This window comes from Elaeis guineensis, chromosome 6 (assembly GCF_000442705.2).
Source record: "Elaeis guineensis isolate ETL-2024a chromosome 6, EG11, whole genome shotgun sequence".
Classification (NCBI taxonomy): Eukaryota; Viridiplantae; Streptophyta; class Magnoliopsida; order Arecales; family Arecaceae; genus Elaeis; species Elaeis guineensis.
Genome location: NC_025998.2, coordinates 31,443,389 through 31,465,843, shown reverse-complemented (window position 1 = coordinate 31,465,843; position 22,455 = coordinate 31,443,389).

Genomic DNA, 22,455 nt, shown 5'->3' with positions numbered 1-22,455 from the left:
CCTATTTGGCCACTTGAAGCCATGGAACCGGGAAGGAGAGAGGGGTCACTAGGGCACCAGGCTAAGATGCATCTTCAGAAAAAATCCCAACCATCATCTAAGCTTCCCTATTCAGCCGCTCCAAGCCTGCCACCTGGTTGGGACTCTTGAGGATGAAAAAAATAGAGGAAAAATAGAGGAAAACATAGGAAAAATCAACGAAAACAAAGGAAAGATAAAAAAAATTTAAGGGTAAGACCTTTCTATGATTTTTTTTTCTTTTCATTTCATTGTCTTTTTCAGAGATTTGTGGGAAAGGAGAGCATTTGAGAGAGATTAGAGAGGTTTCTTAGGTTCTGATTGGGTTTTGTCAAGTGTATGGGATTTTGTGTGACTTGTGGTGGTGTGAGTTAGTTCCTTGAGGTTTTGAGAGCTTAATCTTGGTATAAGCATGATATTTTGTTGGGGATTTTGGATTGAAAGGATTCTTCTTTGGTCCTGCTCCAAAAAATATGTAATCTTTAGAAAGATCGATCAAGTAGCCATGTTGTGATCAATGCATTCTATCTGCTTTTTAGATATTTATACTTAGTGACATTTTCATGATAACGATGGGGGCTACATGACAGGGATCGCTGGCGGGTGGCATTTTTAGTGGAGGCATGATAGAGGTGATAAAACAGAGACTTCTACATTGGAAGAGCCTCTGTTTGATACGTGTCTTGCTTATCTTTATGGATGAGTTGGAGGATGAGGCCAGCAGTCTTATGGACAAACTGCTTGCCGACCATGCCCTCAGAGATGGCACAGACCTCCAAAGCAGAGTTGAGATCCAGGTCGTGGATATGTAAGTAGGTGCTAATATATTTGATTCGACTGAGGTCCCAGCTCTTCAAGAGTCTCTTAAGCTTCACCATGACAGCGGAAAGGGAGAAAAGAGGGCAAGCTTTGAACGCAAAGAGCAAAGTAGAGAAGAACGAATGCTAGTACAGAAAGAGGGTGAAAGTTTTAGGAGGAGCTAGACCGCAATAGGCCCATGAGGAACCCTAAATTTAGAAAAAAATAAAATAGTTTAGTCCACACTATGCGTAAAATATATTTTTTATTATTTTAATAATTTTTAAAGTATATATAGAATAAATATTAATAAATTAATAAAATAAAATATTTTTTTCAAAAGAAATCGCATCCCGTGCATTGCACGGGTTATAAACTAGTATTAATTAATTATTAGCCTCTTTAATTAGTAGCTGGAGAGCAAGGAGCACCGAGCACGCAAGGGGGGGTGAAAATTCCCTATTTTAATCCATAATAATAATTATTATTATTAATTCTAACTATTGTTTTCTTTTATTGTCTTCATTATAACCCCCCCTAAAAAAAAGCACGAGCAACTAGCGAGTTCGAAACTGCTGAGCATCACCTCCTCTCCTCCTTGATGGCTTTGCCTCCTCCATTGTGATCACTCGATGCCGCCCTGTCTCTTTGTCTGTTTTGTGTGCTTGCTCGCTCGGTCACTGACAGCTTCTTGAGTGATCAGAGGTACTTTGTATCTTTATAGTTTTATTTGCTGTACTTTTGGGTCTATCAGTATTTTTTTTGGGGGGGGGGGGGGGTTGGATCGAAGTATTCTTCATGGCTTTTATGAAAAGTTGAGGTTCTGTCACTCTCAGCTTTGAGTGATGATGCGAGTAATGGATTTTTAGATGAAAAGATGAGATGTTTTAGGATTTTTTTTTTTTTTGATAACTTCTTAAGGTTGGATGGCTGAGATCTGGTGGGGTAAGGACTGTTTCGATCAGCATTTATGGTTTTGTTGGATTTGGACAAGTTTTGAGATCGTAAATTCCTTGCTTGAGATTTGGCGTTGATCTTATATATATACTAGCTTAGAACCTCATGCGATACACCGCATGTAATTATTTCTTTAAATAATATTTTTATAAAATATAATATAAAAGACATCATAGATGATATCAAATATTCTAAATAAAAATATTAACTTAGATTGTTTAAATAATATGATAGTAAAAAGTAACACAATCATTGCTGTCTTTTGTTGATAGAAAAATCATTCTTTGAATCAATATTTTTAGTATCAGTTGTTTCGGAATTCTCATTATTAAGCAGAGTACGACCACCTATTTACATCCCAACCACGCACATCTCTTTTCTTCATAGCCATATCAATAAAAGAAATTCCATCCTCATCTACTTCAATCTGCAAAAAAGAGTTTTAGGGTTAGACTGACATTGGAAGAATTAATGTATTATGATTTTGCAGATCAGGTTCATATGAAAAAATTAAAAAAATTACAGAACACTCTCTCAACTTTAGTCCAGTTTCATTTATACCCCAGGTACATTTTATGTTTTAAAGACAACTTAGACATAACTATAATCTTTTTTATTTTATCTTATTTTTAAAAAATTTAAAATATTATATAATCTTAAGATATTCGGCTGCTTCAAACCTCTGATTGAAGCTTCCGAGAACTGAACACATGCTACCATTATTTAAGAAATGCACGGTCTTCTCTTTTCGACCCTACATAAAGTCGCTCGCACACCTTAGTTCTTCCTTTTGTACTTTCAAAGCAATTTGGACATAACCATAATTTTATTTTATTTTATTTTATTTAAAAATTAAAATATTTTATATAATTTCAAAATATTCGGCCGCTTCAAGCATCTGTTGAGATTGAGACTCCCGAGAATGGAAAGAAAACAAAAAAAAGGAAGTAGCCAACGCAAAAGCTCAGCCATCGCCTAAGCTTCCCTGTTCATGCGATTGAGACTTCTGAGAACATAAAGAAGAAAGGGAATACCCAATGCAAAAGCCCAGCCATCATCTAAGCTTCTCTGTTCATGTGATCGAGACTCTCGAGAATGGAAAGAAGAAAAGAAATAACCCTAAGTCAGCCACTGCCCAACCCCGGCGCCCCCTCCTCCTCTGACGGCGGTCATGAATGATGGCCGCTGCCCCACCTCGGCCCCCCCTTCTCCTCCGATGGTGGCTGAGAGGATAGATCTGATACCTACTCCCATGAGTCAGCCGCAAACGACGGCCACTGTTGCACCCCAACACCCCATCCTCCTCCTACGGTAGTCGCAAACGACAGCCACTGCCACACCCTAGTGCCCCCTCCTCCTATGGTGGCTGCAAACGACGGCCACTGTCCCACCCTGGCTCCTCCTCTTCTATCGGCGGCTGCGAGGATGGATCTGGTGCCTACTCCAATGAGTCGACTGCTGCCCCACCCTGGCTCCCCATCCTCCTCCGATGGCAACTGCGAACAATACTTCCGTGCATCCCCATCATCCGTAAGCTTCTGTGTGTGTCAGTCATCGACCTTCTTCCATGGACTCCTCATGCGGCTTTCACTCTACATGACACAAAATCTCTTATCCACGTGTCAAATAGAGACAAACCAATACAGAAGCTTCATTTTAATATATATATATATATATATATAATTAAAAATGAAGACTTTTGTGTTGGTAAAACCTCTGTTTGATATATATTTTTTTTCTTTATTTTAACACGTGTTTTTCTTCTTAGATTTCTCAATCTCTTTGTCTCGGTGACTTCCAAGCCTAACAAAGAGGCGTGGGAGAGTGGGACGGGAGGGAGGAACCTGGCGTCAAAACCAATCCATTTGACACGTGTTTTTTCTTCTTTGATTTCTGGATCTCTCTCGGTCTCGATAAGTTCCAGGCGCAACAAAGAGGCATGGGAGAGCGGGAGGGGAGGGTGGAACCTGGCGTCAAAACCAATCACATTAAGATTACTATTCCAAGTGCCAATGGCCTTAGTAATACACGCAGTTGTGGTCAAGGGAATTAGAAAAATTAGGCCCCCCCAGATTGGCATCATATATCTATGTGAAGTTTAATCTTAATCAAGATATCCAGGACAATGGAGTTCGCGGGGAAGGCAAGAAAGAAACGATGGACAGACACGCCCATCTCGACGAAAACGTCAACCGCGGCCATCCGCAACGGCTCTTCACTGCTGCAAAGGACTGTCAATGTTGAAGAAGATGGCTGAGATCTTGCCCCACTCTCCGACCTCCCCGACCACTCCCGCCCCCAAAAAAAAAAACTCCCTCCACTGCAGCTGAAGATGCGGGGCGTGAGAGGTGGCGACACTATAACAAAATAGAATATTGATAATAAAAAAAATTTATCACTAACTATCTATTTTGGTCGCTAATAATTATTAGCGATGAAAATTTTATCGTTAATATTTAATCATCAATAATACCGTCATTGATAATTTTTTACAACAGAAAAAAATTATCATCGTAAATAATAAATATCACTGATGAAAAATTTTCGTCATCAAAAAAATTATTTTTTTAAAAACTATTTACAATGAAAAATTTTAGTCATAAAAAAAGATAATTTATGATTAAATTAATTATTTACAACGAATTGTATTTGTCCTATTAATTTAATTAAAAATTTTTATGAAAATCAAATTTAAAAAAGTATTAGTGATGTAAACTTTTTGTCGCAAATATTATAATTTTCGACGAAAATTTTCATCACTAATAAATATTAAATTAATAGCGATAAAAATATTTTCATTGCTATTAATTTAAATAAAATTTTTATAAAAATCAAATTAAAAAAAAATAGCAATGTAAATTTTTTATTGTAAATATGATTATTTACGATGAAAATATTTTTGATATTATTAATTTAATTAAAAATTTTTATTAAAATTAAATTTAAAAAAATATTAGAGACATAAATTTTTCATCGTAAATATAATTATTTGTGACAAAAATATTTTCATCGCTATTAATTTAACTAAAAAATTTTATAAAAATCAAATTTAAAAAAATATTAGCAATGTAAATTTTACTTCACAAATATTTCAAATTTTGACGTATATTTTTTTCATTATTAATTTAATATAAAATTTTAATATTTTTAAATTTAATAAAAAAATTTATTTATGATAAATTTTTCATCGCTAATATATTTTTTGACGACCAATATTTCATCAAAAATAACTCCATAGCTAATTTATGAATATTTTTTAAAAATAATATATGAATATATATATTTAATTTATATTTATAATATTTTTTATAAATTAAAAATAAAAAAAAATTCACACAATAAATTTATAAATAAATTTTATCATTTTATTATATTAATTTAAAATTACAAGGGATCTAAAATAAATATAAAAAGCTATACAAATAGGCCGTCAAGTATCGGCATCTGCAGAAGGGGAGCGGGCTGAGGAAGGGGAGTGCTTGGGTGAGCTCGGACCGACCTGCTGTTGCCTTATCAGCTACATCATCTGCTCCATCTATGCCATCCACTCCATCATCTAGATCTGGAGTCATTGGTACTCGTCGACGCGTGCAGTCAACTCATCAGCTCGCTGCTCAGTCTGCCTCTGCACCTCCATCAGCCGAGCATTGCAGACAACAAGGATGTTAGCCCTTGATGAGCGTGAGGATGAGGGAGCAGTGATCCCATGCCCTAGATCCCTAACATAACACGGTCTCGTACCAAGCACCTGATCATAGATCTCGTCATTTATGGGTGCGGTCGAGCCCTCAAGGATAGGCTGGGATTTGATGTCTATTATACGATCCTGAAATTTAAGGTTATAACTATTTTAATTTCATACTGAAAATTAAATTGTGAATGAAAAAATAATTAAAAAAACTTATAAAGATCTCCTGGCTCTCCATCGTCCACTCCCCTGATTGTCGTTGGTGGGTTCGTTGGTAGATATTGATCCTATCAGGAAGCTCGCCACTCTCAACATCTCTCTGTAATTTGAGAATAATTAATTAAAAAATTTTTAAATAGCTAGAGAATTATATACTAATTAGAAATTACTTACTATCTACTCCATGTGACGAGCGAACGACCTCGAACCCCCATAATGTGATACGATCTGTCTAGCCCGATTCGCGGTGTTCTGGACACATCTTTTCTGTTAGCAGTCAAATTAGTAGATAACAAACTGAATTTAAGAATAAATGATTCAATCATTAAACTCTAAAAAAAAAAAAGTTTGGATGTGTAACCTGATATGTCGGATCCTTGTAATGCCGGCATATGACAGTCCAATCATCCATAGTGATGTTGTCCTAGGGCCGTTGCCGTGCTGCCTCCATCCCATGATTCTGCATCACATGGTACCAATGATGATGGATGTGGTGGCGATAGTCCTTGAAACATAAAGATAAATGAGTATCCACAGCTCGCCACACACGATCTTCCTCAAAATCAATAATATCAAAAATACCCTGTCAATAACAAATATTAGAAGAATATCGTGCTAATTAAATATTCACAGTATAATTGATTTTACCTATAACTGGGTGTAGAAAATCTCTCTTTGAGTCGGTACAACGTGATGCCAATCGAAAAGAATCATGGAGGCATAGCTGCGGCAAATGATGCCCAGCTTGGTCTGCCACGGCTCGCACCATCCCCTAATGGGCCTGGTATAGTCGGGTGGTATCTTGATATGGAGATGCTGTTCCGGGTGCTTGCATCTCTAATGCTCTAGAGTGAGATTCTTCAATGGACCTCGCCCTCGCCTCACTACTAGTGGAGACTGGTCTGAAACAACAATAAATAAATCATTAGTATGATAGCTATCCAAATAAAAAAAATCAAAAGTATAATAATACCACTCGGGCCCACCTCACTCGAATCCGTCTTACTGCGACCTGCTAGTGCAGGACCCTCTGACGATGGAGCTGGTGTGACAGTGAAAATCGATGAAGGCGCCTCAGCCTCTAAGATAGACAGCGAACCCAAACGTCGTCGTCTGTCTCCAAGTACCATATCTACAATTCTTGACATATAAATGAATATAATATTAAACAACAATAATGAAAAATAAATTATATTCTAATTTATCAAAAAAGAGTAACACTGCATTGAAATTTTTTCATCAAAAATTTCAGTAGAGTTTCTCTAAAATTGAAATAATTTTTATATTTAATTATAATAAGTAAAAATATACAAAATAGTATATAAAAAAATTAAATTGTAATAAACAACAGCAATGTGCATTGTGCTAGTGGAACAAAAAAAATTATAAATTTCAACAGTAAAACTAAAAAATTTATGCAATAAATATAAAATAAACTATAAGCAGTTGAGCATACAAAATAATATTAACGCAAAATAATAACACGAAACCTAATCTCGAAGATCCGATGGTTTTTTATTTTTTTAAATATTTTTACCTAAAAATAATAAATAATTTTTTTATTTTTTTAAATATTTTTACCTAAAAATATTTTTTTTCTAAATATTTTTTTCTCCTAAACGAGCTTCGGACTCTGCCTCCCATGGTCCTCACTCCCACGGCACCAGCACTGTCACACACCCCGCATCGTCTGAACTCGGCCCCTGCGACCCCTGCTCCCACTGCACTGCCGCCGTCACTCACCCCTCGCGAGCCACCCCTCGCAGCGTCGCTGCCCTCTCCAACCCCTCGTGGCACCACTGCCCTCTCTAAATTTGGATCCTGATTAGATCCTGATCTGGATCCCAATTCGAATCGAGATCTCGATCTAGATCCAATTCGGATCGTGATTCAAATTTTATTTTTATTAATCAAATAATAAAATATTTAATGAATATTTTATTTTTTTTATTTTATTTTTTTATTTTTTTTATTTTTCTTTTTTTCCCTCATTTCTCTCTTCCCTTCCTACCTCCCCACCGTCACCCACCGTCACCCACCCCTCCCCACCATCACCTCCCCGACCGACCCCCTCCCCACCGTCACCTTCCCGGTCGACCCACTCTGTGGCTTCGTGGTGCCACCATGTCATGGCCGACCCCCTCCTCGCCCCATTTTGCCTCCGACCGTGAGCTGCCCCCTTCCTGGCCCTGTCTCTACTGGTCGACCCCCTCCCCAGCCCCATGGTGCCACTGGCCGCCCACAGCCCCCTCCCCTCCCCCGTCTCGCCCTTGACCGCCCCCCGATCCCATCCCACCTTCGTTTCACCCCCGACTGTCGGTCGCTCCCTCCCCAGCCCCGTCTCCATCGGCTGACCCCCTTCCCGACCCCATGGCACCGCCAGCCACCCACGACCCCCTCCCCACCTCCATCTTGCCCCTAGCTGCCCCCCGACCCCATCCTGACCCCATTTCGCCTTCGGCCGCCCCCCGACCCCCTCCCCAGCCTCGTGGCGTTGCTGGCCGCCCAAGGTGCCCCCCCCCCCCCCCCCCGACAGCCCCTTCCACCCCCCGATGGCCCGATTAACACAAAAAAAAGAGGGTTGGAACCTTACCTCTAACGGACGGTGGTGCGGATGGTGGATGGCGACAGTGATGGTGGAGAGGGGCTCGCCGACAGGAAGAGAGGGGGGAGAGCACGGAGAGGGAGAGGCAGAGGGAGAGGAGAAATGGGAGAGCTCAAGGAGAGCACAGAGAGGGAGAGGGGAGAGGAAAAAAGGAGAGAGAGGGGAGAGGGGGGAAGGATTTCGCACAAAGGGACATCGAGTTGATGTGCATTGAATGCAGAACTATTAGCGATAAAAATTTTCGTCGTCAAAAGAGAAGAGGAGAGGGGGGGAAGGGTATCGCACGAAGAGACGTTGAGTTGATGTGCATTGAATGCAGAACTATTAGCGACGAAAATTTTCGTCACTAATACAATTATTAGCGACGAAAAATTATTTTCATCGTCAATAATTTTCGTCAAAAAAAAAATTTCTCACTAAAAAATTTTCCTCTAAAAAAAATTATTTATGATGAAAAAAAATTTCATCATTAATAACATTATTAGCAACAAAAAATTCATTTTCATCGCCAATAATTTCTACCAAAAAATAAAAAAAAATTTCACTAAAAATATTTTTTCACTAAAAAAATTGGATCCAAAAAAATAATAGCGATGAAAAAAATTTCATCATTAATAACTTTATTAGCAACAAAAATTTGATTTTCGTCGCTAATAATTTTCATCAAAAAAAATAATTTCCCACTAAAAAAATAAAAAAATTATTTACGATGAAAAAGAGATATTTCATTGTTAATAACATTATTAGTAACAAAAATTTAATTCTTGTCGCCTATAATTCCCATCCAAAAAAAAATTTCTCATTAAAAAAATTTTTCCTTTAAAAAAATTTTGCCTAAAAAAATTAATTTTTTTAATCTAAAAAATTTTTGGTCTAAAAAAATTTTCCAAAATAATTTCATCAAAAAAATTAATTTTTTATTAATAAAAAAATTATATAAATAGTTAATTGTGACTTTTTTAAAAGAAATTATGTACATAAAAAAGTAGCTTGGCTATTCTTTATAACGCATGCTTTTGTGGATCTAAAACATGTTAAAGAGCCTAGTTGATCTTCATATGGTTTTATTAGGGTTGATCAATTAAGTAGCTTGAAAATTCAGTGATATTTTTCATATGATTAGGAACTGTGGTTGACACAAAGATTTGTCATCCGACAGAATTTGATTTTTATCTTTGCAGTCATGCAGGTATAAAGATAATATTTTTTTTATATTTTTTCTCATTATTTTATTTTTCTAAAAAATATTTTTTTGGATGATAATCGCTTTTCTGCTGATACATTATAGATGTTAACTAACAATCTTTGTTATACGTGAGTTAAATTTTGATCATGTTCTTATGTTTTGACAGATATCTTGTTTAGACCAATTTTTAGGTGATCTGTTGGTTTTAGTTTCTATATAGAGTCTAATCTTTCTGATGGAGGATTAATATCAATTGGTGGTTTCACAGATTGGGCTGCTGTGGTGCATCATCTGCCATAGATTAAGGACAGCATTCAAGAAGTTATTTTTTTCTGTTAAAGATATTATAGGATTTTATTATCACAAGAGATTATTGGTCAAACTTTTTTAGGATGATTTAGAAGTAAATGACATAATTTAGTCCATCGAACAGTTAATAAAGTTTTATTGTTTATACACTTGGAAGTTGATATTTTTTTTGAATCAAATTTCTTGTGTTTAATTTTTTAAGATGGTTTGCTCCTAGATCTTATAGACGGTTGATTTAGTTATGGATGAAGAATTTTATTGCATCATCCAACAAAGTCTGGATGCTGGGAGAATGATTCTTTTTCAATGGCGGAAGTCATTTTTTTAAATTTTTAAATTTTTAATTATTTCTATAATTTTGGTATTTTTTAAATTTTTTATTTTTTTTTGAAATATGATGATGAAAATATTTTCATCATAAATAATTATCTATTTATGATGAAAAATAAATTTTCATCATAAATAGTCAGATATTTACGATACAATATTTTCATCACAAATAATCTATAATTTTTATATTTTTTAAATTTTTTATTTTTTTAAAATATTGATAATAAAAATATTTTCATCATCAATAATTGACTATTTATGATAAAAAATTATTTTTCATTGCAAATAGTGAATAATTTATGATGTAATATTTTTATCATAAATAATATGTAATTTTTATGTTTTTTAAATTTTTTTATTTTTTCAAAATATTGGTGATAAAAATTTTTCATTATAAATAATTGATTATTTACAATGGAAAGTTATTTTTCATTGCTAAAATTAAGTTATTTACGATGTATTATTTTCATCATAAATAACCTATAATTTTATATTTTTTAAATTTTTTATTTTTTCAAAATATTGATGATGAAAATATTTTTATCATAAATAATTGACTATTTATGATGAAAAATAATTTTTCATCATAAATAGTTAATTATTTACAATATAATATTTTCATCATAAATAATCTATAATTTTTATATTTTTTAAATTCTTATTTTTTTTGAAATATTGATGATAAAAATATTTTTATCATAATTAATTCACTATTTATGATGAAAAATTATTTTTCATCACTAACACTAATTTATTTACAATACAATAATTTTATCATAAATAATCCATAATTTTAGCATTTTTCAAATTTTTTATTTTTTTAAAATATCGATGATGAAAATATTTTCATCATAAATAATTAACTATTTATAATAAAAAATTATTTTTTGTTGCTAAAACTAAGTTATTTATGATGCATTATTTTCATCACAAATAATCTATGATTTTATCTTTTTTATTTTTTTGAAATATTGATGATAAAAATATTTTCATCATAAATAATTGAGTATTTATGATAAAAAATTATTTTTTATTACAAATAGTCAATTATTTATGATATAATATTTTTATCATCAATAATATATATTTTTATACTTTTTAAATTTCTTATTTTTTTTCAAAATATTAGAGATGAAAATATTTTTATCATAAATAATTGACTATTTATGATGAAAAATATTTTTTATCACAAATTATAAATTAATTATGATGTAATATTTTTATCATAAGTAATCTATAATTTTTAAATTTTTAATTTTTTTTAAATTGGTGATAAAAATATATTCATCATAAATAATTTACTATTTATGATGAAAGATTATTATTTATCACTAACACTAAGTTATTTATGATGCAATATTTTTATCATAAATAATTCATAATTTTAATATTTTTTATTTTTTTTGAAATATTAGTGATAAAAATATTTTTATTATAAATAATTAACTATTTATGATAAAAAAATATTTTTTATTAATAAAACTAAGTTATTTATGATGCATTATTTTTATCACAAATAATCTATAATTTTTTTATTTTTTAAATATTTTATTTTTTTTAAATATTAATGATGAAAATTTTTTCATCATAAATAATTGAATATTTATGATGAAGAATTATTTTTCATCATAAATAGTCAATTATTTATGATATAATATTTTTATCATAAATAATCTATAAATTTTATATTTTTTAAATTTTTTTTAAAATATTGGTGATGAAAATTTTTTATCATAAATAATAGATTAGTTATGATAGAAAATTATTTTTTATCATAAATACTTGATTATTTATGATATAATATTTTTATCATAAATAATCTATATTTTTAAATTTTTAAAATTTCTCATTTTTTTTAATATTAGCAATGAAATATTTTCATTGGGAATAATATTATTTTTGATAAAAAATATTTTTCATCGTAAATACTTAAATTATTTACTATGATAATATTTTTATTATGAATATTTAAAAATTTAAAATTAAAATAAATATTATATTATTTATAATAAAAATATTCATCACAAATAATTAGTATTTATGATGGAAATTTTTTGCATCACTAATAGCTAACTATTTGTGATGAAAAATTATTTTCATCGTAAATATTTTATTATTTATGATGAATTTAGATTTTCATCATCAATATTCTTATTTATGATGAAAATATTTTTATCGTAAATAATTTTATCATAAAAATATTTTTTTTGTAGTGCGATGCTTTGCCAATAGTCAGAGGCCATGGCTATCATTCGGGCCATGCTTCTCAGTGGTGGAGGAGGAGGAACAGGATGGGAAAGATCGGAGGGGGTATTGGGAACGTGGATGGTGAATCAAAGTTTTAAGCGGATGGAAAAGGGGGAGGAGCTAGCTTTCACAGCACCATGAGCAAGGGAGGCATATTTTATTGTGGTGGGAAAATTAAGAATTCCTTCCATGAACTGTTGGAACCGTTTAAAGCCAAAAAGAATTCTGCAAGGAGATCACAACCAAATCTAAGCACTCATTAATTACCTTTCTTATTATAAGCACCGCAAATAGGCAAAATTTTGGGTGGAAAAGCATCATTATATACATTCTCACAAAAAATATGAGATTTCAGATGGAAAAATATGCATCATTTATGATATTGAAAAATGTGATGTATTAATAGGAACAAAAATCATATGAGGTGAGCACTATAGGCCATCATATGAGGCGGGCCTAGTTTAATGCCATGATTTTTTTTTCACATCTTAAAGAGACAATCTAAATCTAGAAGTCAAATACGGATTGAATTTTTCCTACTAACGGAGTCCGTTAATTTCATAACTAAAATAATAAAAAAATAAAATAAAATGCATGCTTAAGAAAAATTATTTGTGACCGTCCATATCCTCATTCTTCCTCATCAAGTCTCTCCATTCATTATCTTCCTCATCAAGACATTTCTCCCGTCCATAAGGTCTTGCTTTTGAGTTTCTTTCTCCTCTTTCAAACCCCATGCATCATCTCTCCAATCCATGAGATCTTCCTCGAGTCTCTTTCTTCTCTTCCAAATCTCTCTTCTTTTCAAAAATTTTTACATCTAAAAGTTCATGAAAACTATGTATCATGTTATCTAGAGGTGTGTATTGACATGTTGGGTTATATATTATTTTATCTAGAGGTGTGTATTAAGACATCGGATGAATATTTTATTAGATGTGTATCAGCTGATATACTATATACTGGTAGATACTAAGTTTGGTAAACTATATATCAGTTATCTATAGATGTATACTGGGTCGTTACCGGGTGTATATCAAAAAAGCTTATAGTATGTATCAGTAAGCTATCTAACATGTATCATTTACTTATATGCTATGTATTGATGAGTGTTATGGTCTGAAAACTATGTATCACTTTATCTAGAGCTATATATTGAGACGTCGGATGAATATTCTGTTGTGTAGATATTAACTACTCATATACTGTGTACTAGTGAATACTAAGTTTGAAAAATTATATATCAATTTAGTAGTAGGTATGTATTAGGTTGTTGTTTTGGATGTGTATTAAAGAAACCTATAGTATGTATCACGTGGCTATATTTTAGTGTATCATATGATCATACAGTATATGTCACTAAAAAATATATACTGAAAATAAGAAAAAAAGAGAATGTCTTAATTATGGGACTAATAACTCTGTTAGTAGAAAAAAATTTTGACTTTTAGACTTATTTTCTAATATTGATATTAAAAGAAATACGGCAAACTATGAAGTCCACCCTATATGATATTTTATAGTGCCTGCCCATATGATTTTTGTTCTATTAATAGGGAGGAAAGTCATTTATACTACTTTTTATGGCTCTCGAATTTACAATCTCTTATAAAAAAAAAAGTGTTACAACCATTTCATAATACCCCAACTTCGAACCATCATCTTTTCTCCCTCTCACTTAATATGGAGGAAAGTCATCATTAAAAAAATTATAGATTGTAGTGATAATATGTCTTATATTTAATTCATAAAATTATCATAGCAATTTTATTTTTTGCAGGAGATAGAGCATGTGTAGTGGATGAAGGTCGAGATTGAATAGTTTAAGAATAGGAATACAATCGAGTACGAGTAAGTGGTACCAAGTTATCAAATTGCCCTTCATGCTTTTGCTGAAATCCATTGATACAATAACATTTTTTCATTCGAATATCATGGTGAAGCTCTATGGCATCACTTCTTTACTTTTTACAATTTGCTTATGTTTAGAAATATTATATCTATAGCATTCAATCTTTAGTCATAGACATTAGTACAATTTTGGAAATGTAGTTTAATTATCAAATGCACATCTATTGAACTAATATAATAACATAAAGGCTTCTTATATTTTTTAAAATTTTTAATACTATTGTCGGAGAAAATTTTGCATGGACTGATTGCATGAAAAGACCCAGAGTCCAAGATGACTGTGCTTAGCAGATCTACCTTTCGGAGCTCATTGCTGATTCATAGTCAGCCACAACTTTCGTCGAACTAGTCCTCTACAACCGTCTGATGGACGCCTCACACCTTGAGCAGACAGGTCATGGCTAACCATTGCTTCGCAACCCCTGTGCGCCATTGCCGCTCCTCATTGGCCAATCATGTCTGGTCGACTAGCTTTGCACTTGTAAATGAATTTTGCCCTGGATGTCTCTATTTGGTAGCACCTTAAGATGACCGACCTTTAGTCATCGTCAATCAGTCCTCATCTCGACAACACTCGATTGGCAATTTCATTCAAAACACCACATCTGCTGGGCAACAACTATCTCTGGACTGATAAGACAACCATAACTGCTACATCTCGAAAATCTCGAGCGACAATCTCGTACCCTATGAATCACGTTCTGATCATGTGGGATTGTGCGAATCACTTGCCAACTGAAGCTCTAATTTTCTATTATAAAAGAGACTCAAAGAGGACCCCCTTAAAAAGTATGCCATTATGTTACCTCTCATGCTCCTCATTTTGTTGAATAAGAATTCTGACTTGAATATTGGAGGATCCTCACTGGAGCCATCTCTGGTTAGGACTTTTGTGTAAGTCACACCCCCGAGAGGGCTCACCTCGCCATCAGCTCCAACATCCCGGCACCAGATGAATTCTCACACCAATAGATTGATGCTAGGAGGAGGAACTTTTGACCCATTTGGAGGAGTGCAGATTGAGAGCAGCAAGATATCATACCACCAAAAAGAGTTTCATCCCGTCATACCAACACCACCGCCTCCAAACTGGTGGAGAGCCAAGCCAACAACCAGGTGGAACCACCAGTGATGGAGACTCCTCCGTTGACCCAACCGGTGTTGGTCATAGTGGACCAATTTAACCTGCTCTTCTAGCAGGTTCAAACTCTGACGGCTACCATCTAGACGGTCCAGACTGTCCTTGCACCTCCGTCGATGGTGCTGCAACCTAATCAGGCTACCCCTATGCCTCCTTCGATGGTGCCACCACCAAATCTAGCTTCACAGCCACCACCACCATCAGAACAACCGCAGACACCTCTGTGGAGCCCAGAGAGGAGGCAGATCCGACAGAGCCACTTCAAAACTTAGAAACCAGGAAGGCAGCGATCTCTGAGTCCTCAATCAGGGTATGATTCAATCCCTGATTGGTGATCTCCCCAATATTCCAAGGCCTGCACTACCCAAGACCTTGCTCTTGAGAGAGAGCTTCGAGAGATCGATGAGCGGATCAATGCGATCCATAATACCTCCTCGATACCCTATGAAGGGTTTAAAAATGACCCATCCTTTGCTCTGAGGATTATACAGGAGCCACCCTCTCGACATTTCAAGGCTCCACAGTTTGAGATCTACAATGGGACTACCGACCCCGTCAACCATCTTGAGACTTTCAGGACAGCGTTGCTACTCCATGGAGCGACTGATGCCATTCTTTGTTGAGCCTTCCCCACAACTAGGGGGTAGCTCAGCACTGGTATTCCAGTCTGAAATCGACTTCGATCCATTCTTTTCAAGAGTTGGGCCGATCTTTCGTCAGCCACTTCGTCAGTAGTTGACGACAATAAAAGTGATCCAACTACCTCCATACTATCAAGCAAAAAGAGAGAGAGTCGATCTGAGCTTTTGTTAGCCACTTTAATGTGGTAACCCTGGAGGTCCGTGACCTAGATCAGTAGGTCGTGATATTCACGATGATGAGCGGATTTCTGAAGAACGACCTTAAAAAATTATTAATAAAGACCTACCATCGAGATTATCCTGATATATTGGCCTCGACAGAGAAGTATGCCCGTATGGAGGAGGTCTTCATCGAAGATGACACCCCTATTGGTTCTATTGCAGTAGGAGGGCAAAATAAGGAGAGCTCCCCAAGATGAAAGGAGAAAACCTGATAGCGCTCTAGGTCTCCATTTTAGAAGCAGAAAAATGGAGCCCATCTTCGGAACCGCTGACCCCAGAGCCCTCAGAGAAGGGATCGGTGCCCCTTACCATCGAGGAGATATACAAACTACACTCCACTGAATGCACCAAGGACTCTGGTGCTAATGGAAATAAGGAGATAGCTTTCGAAGCTGTGGAAGCTTTGGACATTCTCAAATAAGAGGAACCCAAATAAATACTATCTGTATCACTACAACGATGGCTACGACACAAAGGAGTGTATCCAACTCCAACATGAGATCGAGAACTTTATCAGGCATGCATGGCTGTCTCGATTGATTTATGCTTGAAAGTTGGGAGCAGCGAGAAAATGATGGGGATCCCCTTGATCGATAGAGCAATCACGATAGGCAAGGCCATAGGAAGACTAACCCCCAGTCGGCATAATCAACACTATTACTGAGGGGCATCGAGCTAGAGTACTCGACGAAGATGAGGAGGCAGCGAAGAGGCAGAGGGCTGGAGAGCTGATAACCTTTATCGAGGAGGATGCCCAAGGAATCCAATTTCCACACAATGATGTGGTTGTTATAATATTAAATATTATAAATTATGATGTATGCCACTGTTAGATGTATGTTCTAGAAATTAATTATTGACTGATATATTTTTATTCTATGACACATATTTGTACTTAAACTGTTGATTTAATCAATGAAGGATAGGTTTTCTTTTTTCATTCAAGTGTTATGCATCTTTGAATCATTCTTGAAATTGATGTTGCGATACATATTCTCAAGTGTTGAAAATTAGAGGCATGTATAATCGATTTTTAAATTACTTTCGATCATAGGATAGTCATGGAGATGGTGATCAATCCAGATAGACCGACATATGGTTCGCTTTCTTCGAGATAGATGAGTCTCTAGTCTATGGTGTAGAGATACTAAGCGGCAAGTACAGGTAGTTGTTAGAGAACAACTAGTACTGAGTGTGACCATACGAGAGATCATATAAATTTCTATCCAATTGTCAGTGATCATCTCGATGCTGTAGTTATGTGACTGGTTTTTTGACCTGCGGTGTCATTGTTGCTCACAGTAAGACTGCTATAGTTTGACTACACATAAATATTGACTCAATTATAAATTTTTGTAGTGCATGTTGGCTTTAATTGATTGAGCTATGGGAGCAACATGTGCATCAAGATGGAATCTATCGATTTTGATAGAGAGGAGTAGTCTTATGAGATTTGAGAAGTTGAGTCCACAAGTCTATGACCATAGTAGTGTGATTAATGAAAAAAAAATTATTTAAAATCACTATTGGACTTGAGCTGATCAGATCTATCATATGACTGATGATGAGGTTTGATGATTTATCCATGACTTACTATCTAGTCCGGACTCACGATAGAGAGACTATATCATACATTAACTACACTTAGAGATTCTATTTCGGTTCTACTAGGTTATCACTATATATTGCTAGATATTGTTGATAGATTATGAGAGCTCAATAGGATTATTTTAGATCAATGATCCTTATCGAGTTAGAGTGAAACTGTTCCGACCTATTAAAAAAAATTTCAGTGATACCTATGATAGAGATCATGGTATATCTCACTATCAGATATAATTAAACCTATGAGGTTATACATTAAAAGAAAAAGATCTGGAATAGTTATAATTGGGCTTATGAAGCACCAATTAATATGGATTTAGAAAAATTTTATTGGATTTATGTTAACCTTACTAGCACTTAGGTGAAGTCAATTTCTCTTATAGTTGGTTTGCTTATATAATAAGAATTAGCCAATTCCTACACTTGAATTGAACCTAATTAAATTTGATTCAATGGGCTCCAATAATTGGATGCTTAATTTATGGTTTGGATTAAATCAAGAAAGAATTTTTTAATTTTATTTATCTTAATTTGATCAAGAATCTTTGAAGTAAATTTATGAAATCTTGTGGGCTGATTTGAGACTTTTAATTGGATCCTATGTGATGGGACACCTAGTACTGGGTGTTGGTGTAGGTGAGTTATGGGTGGCACCCTATTTTCATGGTCCAAATATTTTTAAACTAGAACTTCTAATATGGTTAGGAGGAGGGATCCTAATTTGATTTCTATTTAAAGGATCCTAGCCTTACCTCTCTTATTATCTCATGATCTCCCATCCTTGCCGCCACCCTTACTATGCCCAACACCTCTCCTCCTCTTCCTCTCTCTAGCCCACACCCTCTCTCTCTAGGCATCCTCCCCTTGGATCTTAGAGAGAAGTGGGTGGCATCTCTTCTTTGGTGTCAAAGGGTTGGCGTCAAGTTGTTGGTGGTTTCATCTTCTTCCTCTCAAGTTTGTTGAGAGTTTGTTGTAATCACTTCTTAATTGTTGTTCTTCTTAATTAATTGAGGAATCAAAAAAGATTTTTGGCTTCTTCAAGAATAAAAAAAAAAGATCAAAAAGGATTCAAGGGTTGATCCCTATCCAGACTTGGTTTAAGCCTATTTAGGCCTTCAGTTTAAGCAAGCAAAAGTCAAGAGAATCTATTCTAGATCGACCCTGTGGATATCCATGAGGTAGAATACTTGTACTACTAATTTAGAGCTTGCTCAACCCCAGATGTAGGGATTGAATTGAATTCAACCTCAGTTACAGGTTCCAAGCAAAAGGAAATATGATTCAGGTATGTGAATTGATCACAGGCTTTTGCTTATTCTTCTTAAAATTAGTTTATGTTAATTTCAATATATATACTAGATCTATAGGTGCTTTCATATGATGAATGCATGCTTAGATTAAAAATATTTTAATCTTATTTTTTTTACTATATTTTAGATTTAAAAAATTTTTAAAATTCATATGCACTAGCACTTGTAGAAAAATTCAATAGTGGTATCAGAGCCACATATTCATATATATGAAAGTAGCATAAAAATTTTAAAAATTATTTTCAAAAGTTTGATTTTGATTCATACATGTGATGTATGTATCTATGTTTAGATCTGAAAAGTATTTTAGTTCTGATTTTTATTCATATATGCGATATATGAAAGCATGCGTAGGTTAGAAATTAAATATCTGTGATATGAATTTTTCATATATACGATATATGATGGTATGTTTAGATCTGAAATTAATTTTTAAAAAATCTAAAATTCTTCATATATATGATATATGATTGTATGTATGTTCTGAAAGTATTTTGAGAATCAAAAACTTACTTTTTATGGAAAAAATTTAGATCTGAAAATTATTTTTATGATCTAAAATTAGTGTGTGCATGAATCATTGGACATGGATAGCTTTGCATTAGGATTGCAGCTTAGATTTTGATTAAATCATATTGGATCAAAATCGATGTAGCTATGATTAAACCAAGTCAAATGTTGATTTGGATTTGATCAATTAAGCTAATAATTCTATAAGTATTGTAGATTGAGTCGATTAAACCCCATATATAGAATCGAGTTAACCTAATTACCTAATTCGGCTTTATGGCTTGAATCTGATTCCCCTAAGTTGACTAATTGAAATCAATAAATCATTTAGTGTTTAAAGCAAATCTCGATTGGTGGTTTTTAATTGGGAGGCTACTCATCTAGACAATTTTGCCTACGATGAGTTAACGGCGTATCCTCTCACTGATTTCACTTACCTGACCAATTGGATGATTTGGCTCATTAGTTACTAAGGCATTTTGGTTTAACCCATACCAATTAGATCGATCATATGATGACTGATTAGATGAGATCTAACCTAAATCTTCCTAATCAATATTAAACTTTTGGTCTTCCATCATTGTAAAAGTGCGAACGTGGTACTGGCGTTGACTATTCTCAGCTGGTTATAGTGGTTCAGTTACATCGGAGACATGCAACCACTCTACTAGGAAAGAGTTACTCTAGGGTGAAGATGGTGTTGGGCCCAATATGTGTCATCAGAGGATCTCAATGATGGCTTTACACCTACTTGTGAACCATGGATCTAGCTTAACTAAGGAGTGGGGCAATATGTGTTATCTGAGTTCTCATGTCTTAGAGACCAAGTCGCTATGCTTAGAGAAGCATCTGGATAAAGAGTTACCTATGCATCGATATACATATCATCAATAACTGTTAGATGAGGTGCACGGCATCGATGGGACCACAGCACCCATTAGAAACTATGCATTAGTCACGTCAAATTTTCATTTTCTCATCTAGAGAGTATCGAAATCCAAAAAAATAGTGAGAGTCTATTTGCATCTAAAGTTTTTAGAGTAAATATAAATTTTAAGTATAAATATCTAACTAGAATCTCTACTCTCACAGATTAACAATGTCGGCCTTTAACCCACTAGCCTGCATCTTTGAAACTAACTATCTGACTGGCACAAATTTTAAAGACTGATTCAGAAACCTCAGAATAGTCCTGACATCCAAGAAAATTTGGTATATACTTGATCAGGATGCCCCAGCCCTACCAACCCATCCTACGGTAGAGCAAAATACTGCTATAGACAAGTGGACAGATGATGATCTTAGGGTGAAGTGCTATCTGCTGGCTTTCATGTCAAACGAGTTACAGAACTACCATGAGCATATACCCACTACTCGTGCCATGATCACTCACCTGTAAGAGTTGTATGGTGAGCAGAGCCAAACTGCACGCTTTGAATTATCCAAGCAATTGTTCAATATGAAGATGCACATGGGATAGTCAGTCCACGATCATTGTATGACAATGATCAAGGATCTTGAGGAGCTTGAGAAGTTTGGGCTTACTATATAGAGGGAGTTAAAGGTGGATTTGATCCTCCAATCCCTAACTAGTTCATTTAATTGGATAGTTTATTATAAACTACTATATAAATAAATTGGACTGTAACTTATGCGAATTGATCAATATGCTAGTCACTGCTGAAGATACCTTGAAAAGTTCAAGGAGCTCTATTCTTACTGTTGAGCAGGCACCTTCCAAGAGAAAGTCTCAAGGAAAGAAAAAGAATAAGCCTATAAAGAAGTAGAAGAAGGAGAGCAAACCTAAGAAAGACACTCGAAAGAAAGTTATAGAGAAGGGAAAGTATTTTCATTGCAACTCCGATAGCTATTGGAGAAGAAACTATCCATCTTAGCTGGAGAGCCTGAAGATGAAAAAGGATGAACAACCTTCTGAAGATATACTCAAATAGAATCTAATCTAATGATTTCTTCTACTTCTAGTTTGGTATTGAACTCTGGTTCTGATGCTCATATAAGTATTTCAATATAGGATCTAATAAAAAGTAGGAGGTTGAGGCAAAATGATATGATCCTTCGGATCGGTAATGGAGCAAAAGTTACCGCAGAGATCGTTGAAACCTATCCTTTTCGATTACTATCAGACTTTAGATTAGATTTAAAAGACTATTATTTTATTCTTCTAGCTAGCTAAAATTTGATTTCAATTTTTGTACTAGTACAAAATAGATTTATTTATCAATTTAATATAGACTTTTATTCTATTTATTTATGAAATAAATAGGTTGCATTTGGTCTTTTGATTGACAGTCTTTATTACTTGTATGTTGATGCTAATGTGAATCTAAATGAGCAAGTAGTGAGTGCCGTAGGTCAAAAGAGACTCAAAGATGAGTTTAATCATAAGTACTTGTGGCACCATAAGCTTAGCTATATTAGAGAGGATAAGATAAATAGATTGAAAAAGGATGGGATCCTAGACTTAATTTAATCTGAGTCAATATTGGTCTATGAATCATGCCTTCGAAGAAAAATGGCTAGGTTACCATTTGTGGGATAAGGAGAAAGGGCTACTGAGTTACTAGTTATGGTATACACTGACATCTGTGGCCCATTTAATATGTAGATCAGGGGTGGTTATAGCTACTTCATTACCTTTACTGATGATCTATCACAGTATGGATATGTATTTCTTATGAAACATAAGTCTGAAGCCTTTGAAAGGTTCAGAGAATTCAAGCATGAGGTAGAGAAGCAA